At 46.9% G+C, this 6,505-nt stretch overlaps 1 protein-coding gene across 1 annotated transcript in view; it reads right to left on the bottom strand.

The window, feature by feature from the left end:
* Positions 1–6,015, bottom strand: part of Lpin2 (lipin 2) — a 109,114-nt gene extending 103,099 nt beyond the window's left edge. Inside the window, exon 1 of the mRNA XM_029471295.1 lies at positions 5,992–6,015. The gene's annotated coding sequence lies outside the window, so the exon portion shown is untranslated. The remainder of the gene's footprint in view (positions 1–5,991) is intronic.
* Between the last annotated feature and the right edge of the window lie 490 nt (positions 6,016–6,505).

Here is a 6,505-nt window from a genome sequence, read left to right as displayed (position 1 = left end):
GGATAGAACTAAAAAATATCATCCTCAGTGTGGTAACCCAGTCGCAAAAGAACACACATGGTATGCACTCACTGATAAGTGGATATTAGCCCAAAAGTTCNGAATACCCAAGATACAATTCAAAGACCACATGAAGCTCAATAAGAAGGAAGACCAAAGTGTGGGTGCTTTGGTACTTCTTAAAAGGAGAACAAAATACTCACAGGAGCAAATAGGTAATAAAGTGTTGAGCAGAGACTGAAGGAAAGGCCACCCAGAGACTGTCCCACCTGGGGATTTATCCCATATACAGTTACCAAACCCAGACACTCTTGTGGATGCCAAGAAGTACATGCTGAAAGGAGCCTGATATGGCTGTCTCCTGAGAGGCCCTGCCAGAGCCTTTCAAGTACAGAGGCGGATGTTCAAGGCCAACTATTGGACTGAGTGCGGGATCCCCAATAGAGGAGTTAGAGAAAGGACTGAAGGAGTTGAAGGACTGAAGGGGTTTGCAACCCCCATAGGAAGAACAATATCAACCAACCAGAACCCCCCAGAACTCTCAGGGGCCATCAACAAAGGCGCACGCCTTTGATCCCAGGACTTGGGAGGCAGAGGCAGGCAGATTTCTGAGTTCAAGGCCAGCCTGGTCTACAAAGTGAGTTCCAGGACAGCCAGGGCTACAGAGAAACTCTGTCTCGAAAAACCAAACCAAACCAAACCAAACCAAACCAAACCAAACCAAACCAAACCAAACCAACCAACCAACCAAACAAACAAACAAAGAAAAAACAAAAAACCAAACCAAACCAAAAAACCAAAAACAAAGGAGTACACATGGGTCCAGCAGCATATGTAGGAGGACGGCCTTGTCATGCATCAATATGAGGAGAGGTCCTAGGTCCTGTGAAGGCTTGATAGATGTCCCAGTGTAGGGGAAATCAAGGGTGGGGAGGTGGAAGTGGGTGTGTGGGTAAAGGAACACCCTCATAGAAGCAGGGGGAAGGAAGATGTGATAGGGTGTTTCGGGGAGGGAGGGAAACTGGGAAGGGGGATAACATTTGCAATGTAAATAAAGAAAATAGCCAGTTGAAAGAAAGAAAGAAAGAAAGAAAGAAAGAAAGAAAGAAAGAAAGAAAGAAAGAAAGGAAGGAAGAAAGAAAGGAAGAAAGAGAGAAAGAGAGAGAGAGAGAGAGGAAGGAAGGAAGGAAGGAAGGAAGGAAGGAAGGAAGGAAGGAAGGAAGGAAGGAAGGAAGGAAGAAAGGAAGAAAGGAAGATAACTAGATGGTGAAACAATATAACTCCTACAGTGATTTTAACAAAAAATAACTAGTGGGGAGGGAGGGAAAGTGAACCGGGTGAGGGGAGAATGGGGGGTAAAGGGGAGCCTGATCTTGTATTGGGTGAGGAAAAAGGACTGAAGCCCTGAGGGCCAGCAGAAAGAATGTAAACAGGCAACCTCAGGAAATAGGAGGTTGGGGTACTCCCCTCCCCGCATATGTACCAGAGACCTGGGAGGTGAGAGACTCCCAGTACTTAAAGGGAGGGACCTTAGATAAAATGCCAGAGAGTAGGGAGAGGGAACTGATAGAGCCCACCTCCAGCAGGAAGACAGGACATCAAGTGAGGGACGGGTTGCCAGGCCCAAGTCATACCTCTGACCCATAATTGTTCCTGTCTAAAAGAATTACAGGGTTATAAATGGAGAGGAGCCTGAGGAAAAGAAGATCCAGCGACAGGCCCAAAGTGAGATCCAGCTCAAGGGGAGGTCCCAAGACCCGACACTATTACTGAGGCTACGGAGTGCTCACAAAAAGTCACCTATCATGACTGCCCTTCCAAAGACCCAACAAGCAGCTGGAAGAGTCAGATGCAGATATTTGCACCCAACCAATGGACAGGAGCAGCTGACCCCTGTTGTTGAATTAGGGAAGGCAGGAAGAAGCTGAGAAGAAGGACAATCCTGTAGGAGGACCATCAGTCTCAATTAATCTGGACCCCCAAGATCTCTCAAACACTGGACCACCAACCAGGTTACATACACAAGCTGATATGAGGCCCCCAACACACATACAGTAGAGGACATCCGGGTCTGTGTTCATTCAGAGATGATGCACCTAACTCTCAAGAGACTGAAGGCCCCAGGAAGTTTAGAGGTCAGGTGGGGTGGGGTGGGGTGGGGGGTGGGGACATCCATGTGGAGACCCGGTGGGTAGGATGTGGAGCAGTCAGAGAGTAGATGGCAGGGGCAGGGAATGGAATACGGAGTATAAAAAATAAATTAAAAATAAAATAAAATTAAAACAAGAAAATAACTAGATGGTGAAAGAATGTGATTTCAGCCAACCATGCAGAGGTACCGGCATATATCCTGGGTGTAGTGATGCCCCATTCTTGCCATTTCTTTTGAAACTTTTTTTTTTTTTTTGCAGCATGATCATTATTGTACGTGGGCATGTGTGCAGGTCAGAGGGAATCTTGCAGGGGCCAGTTTTCTCCTCCCACATGTATCTGGGTTCTGAGGAAGAAGCTCAGGTTTTCATGATTTTGCAGCAAGCCCCTGAACCCATGGAGATATCCTGCTGGCTCCTTTCTTGTCGTTTCTGAATCTCATCCCATGATCTGTTGTTGTTGTTGTGTTTTCTAGACTGAGTTACACTTTGTAGCCCTGGCTGACCTGGAGCTCACTATGCTGATCTCAAACTTTCAGTGACCCTCCTGCCTCCCAAGAGCTGCGATTACAGGGGTGTGCCACCATGTCCTGCTTCATCCTAGAGATGGTCACCTATTCTGCAGATGTGTAAGTAGAGGTTAGGGAGGGGGATGTCTCTGAAATTTCATATCCAGGTATTCCACACTCTGACTAGGATGCTGTCCTCCAATCTACTATATTTCCTCAAGACTTCACATTCACCCAACATAACTTTCCTCTGTTCTATCCAGGGCCGTGGTGAAACATGGATTGCCGAGTTGATGCGCATCTGATTCACAGTGGAAAGAAATCTCTGGGCGTGCCTGTGTATGTGTGTGTTGGGGGGAGGGTATGTAGATTAGGCAGAAGTGAGCCGGTTGACTGTAGATGTGGGATGCAGCTACCATTCTGTGGGATAGAGTCCTGAACTGAATACAGGGCAAGTGGGCTAAGCATAGGCTATCTGCCTCTGCTTCCTAACTGGATGCAGTGGTGAGCCCCGTCCTTCTCCTGCAGGATGGACTGTCTACCCCGGTACTGTAAGGCAGACTGGACACTCCCTCCTTAGGTGTCTTTTGTCAGGCATCTGGTAGCAATGGCAGTGACACTCCTAAGCTGACTCACAATGAGGTCCAGCACTATAATCAGTTCTCTGTAGTTCTCCCCGGTTCAGTTTCCCCATTCTTCCTCTGCGTTCTCACCTGCCAGATTCCGTCTTCATCATCATAACAGCTGCCCAGCACTGCCCAGCTGTGCTGAGGAGCCACTTCTCAAACACAGGCCACCGAGCTTCACGTAAGCCCTGCATTTCCTAGAAATCCTGCTATGTCTTCAGCTCTCTAAGATCCTTATGCCAAACCCTTTCCTCCTTTTTAATAATGAAAACTAAATCCTCTATCTCTTCTTTGATCCCTCCCTTTAGGCTGGTGGCTTAGCATCATGACTCCTTAAGAAAACATCTAGTGGTCTCCACCTATAATCTCAGCAGTCAGGAGGCTAGGACCAGAGGCTCTGAAATCAAGGCAAGGCTGCTTGAGTTTGAGGCCACACTGAGCTACATAGACAGATCCTATGCAAAACAAAGATACAGTTAGATCGAAACATCCCCCTTGTCTCACCATTAGCTACCTGCCTCTCTGTCACATAGAGGTAGAAGGCCCTGGTCCCTGTCCAAGCATAGTACAATTGCCACCTGCTCTCTGACAAGTTGCCTTTTCCTGTCTACTCAGGACTTGGTCCTTGTCTTTGTTATCTTGACTCAGACAGATTTCATTAATACCCATGAAATCTTTCAGTTTAATACCCATGCCCCTAAAGAGATGCCTCCCCCTGCCCCCCAACCCCTGGCCCCTCAGCTCCTTCCTTATCTCTATTCTCCACTCAGGCTATGAACCAACCACGGCCTGCAACTCTGCATCTCCAGGATTCAACCTCTATGTTTGAAAGTCCTCACCAAGGCTCCTGATACCCGAGTTCAAAGACAGCTTCCTTCCTTTCACCCGGCTGGTCACTCTATTTGGGGGTAGGATGGGGACCCAGGTTTCTCTTTGCCTTTCTGATACTTCCTTCTTCCCTGGTTGTTTCAGGAGGTAGCTTCCTCATCCTCTCTCCTAGCACCTTAAACACCAGTGTGAAGTAAGGCTCTCTGCCTGCTTCCTCTTCTCTAAACATGGTCTTCTCTTAAAAGCCTGAAACTCTTCAGGAGTAACTGTGTTACAGTGATAAATATTTTTTTTACGCTAGTTGATTAGCCAACTCTGTGTCAGAGGGAGGCATGTGTGTACCATGATACATAGGTGGAGGCGTGTGTGTCCCACGACACATAGGCGGAGGTCAAAGGACAACTTGAAGAAGTTCCTTCTCTTTCAGATGTGTGGGTTCCAGGAACTGAACTGAGGTCATCAGGGATGGTGGCAAGCACCGTGCCATCTTACTGACCCTTGATGACTTTAAGGAAAAATCTGAGACATGGTCTCATGACGACTAGCCTCAAACTTGTGCCCCCCTTGTCTCTGTCTCTGAAGCACGGGGTACCACAGGCCAGGACAATGACTGCTAAATATCTTTGTCTTTGGGTCAGCCTCCTTGTTCCTCTTTTCTCTCTTTCCCTCTCTCTCTTCTCTTCTTTCTTCTCTCTCTCTCTCTCTCTCTCTCTCTCTCTTTCTCTCTCTCTCCCTCCCTCCCTCTATTCTCTCTCTCCCCCTCTCCCTCTTGTCATATTGGCTCTTTGGCTCAAACTTGTGTTCTCATGTATGCAAAGTTAACACTTTCAGGACTGAGCTCTCTCCCCAGCGCAGAATTAAGGAATCTTAAACCTCAAATTGTATCTCAAATTCTTCTGTTTTTCTCCATCTCTACTGCTAACAATAGTCTAAATTGATCAAATCTCACCTGGATTTTTGATGCAAGACCAACTTTTAATCTCTTCTTTCATTTGAATTGCTTCTCAATCCATTTTTCTCCATTAAGCACCCAGACTAGAGCTGTTCTCTCTTGGCCCACTGAAGCTCTGACTCAAAAGTGACTCAAAAGTGAGCCACGAGGAAAAGCTGGCCACATACCTGCTCCCCACATGGGCTGCCGTGCGCTCTCATGCCTTATCCACACATGTAGTGCTAATACAGTGACTCGAAACCGTCCTAACATTGCAGCATCCCTAACATAGCCTCTCAGGTTGTGATAACTCCCTACCATAAAATTACTTTCATTGTTACTTCGTAACCAAAATTTTGCTACTGTTATGAGTTGTTATGTACATATTTGGGATGCAGGATATCTGATATGTGACCCCTGGGAGTTGTTCAACCCAAGAGGTTGCTACCCACAGGCTGGGAACCACAGTGCTAGAATTTTTTTCCCCTTTGTTATCCTGCTCATGAAACTGAATCATATTTTTTGAATAAACAACTCCCTTTCCCCTGATAATGTGTGTGTGGCACACGAGTGCGTGCATGTGCGTGTTCATTGTGTGTGTGTGTGTGTGTGAGAGAGAGAGAGAGAGAGAGAGTGTGTGTGTGTGTGTGTGTGTGATGTGGATAAAGTCTAAAAGTCTAGAAAGGAGACCAAGAGAGTCTAATATTAGGTGATAATAAAGAAAGAAGAGGTCTTGGGAAGACAGGAGAGAACCAGAGGCACACAAATTGACAGAATATTGCAGAGGGGATGGAGAGATAGGCATCAGCAATTAGGAGTTAGGTCCTTTTCTAGAGGACCCACGTCAGGTGGCTCACAACCAGCTGTGTCCAACTTTGCTTTTGATTGCTTTGCTAAAAGATCATGACCTAAAGCAACTTGGGGAGGAAAGGGTTTATCTGACTTACAGGTGACAGTCTGTCATGGAGGGAAGCCAAGACTGCAATCTGAGGTGGGAACTGGAAGGCAGCTGAAAGCAGAGGCCCTGGAGCAGAGGCTGCTCACTGGATCGCTGTACGCTGTCCGAGACGTGCTCAGCCTGCTTTCTTATACATCTCAGGACCACTTTCCAAGTAGTGGCACCGCCCACGGTGGGCTGGGCTCTTCACATCAATCTCTTAATCAAGAAAACGTCCCACAGGCTTTTCTGCAAGATAGTCTGATGCAGGCATTTCCTCAATTAAAATTCTTTCTTCCCAGATGGCAGTGACTTGTGACAAATTGACCAAAACCCAACAAGACCCCCCACAAACTAAGCAGCACAGCCTGTAACGTCAGCTCCAGAGAATCCAACACCGTCCTCAGGCTTCCTCAGACACCTGCACACATGGCATTCACACACACACACACACACTTTAAAAGAAAGATATTGGAAACCCAGAATATTCACGTGTGAAAATATCATAAAAACATTAAACTATC

The sequence above is a fragment of the Mus caroli genome, chromosome 17 (assembly GCF_900094665.2).
Source record: "Mus caroli chromosome 17, CAROLI_EIJ_v1.1, whole genome shotgun sequence".
NCBI classification, from domain to species: domain Eukaryota; kingdom Metazoa; phylum Chordata; class Mammalia; order Rodentia; family Muridae; genus Mus; species Mus caroli.
Note: the sequence above shows the minus strand (reverse complement) of the source record. Positions and strands in the feature narration are given on the sequence as shown.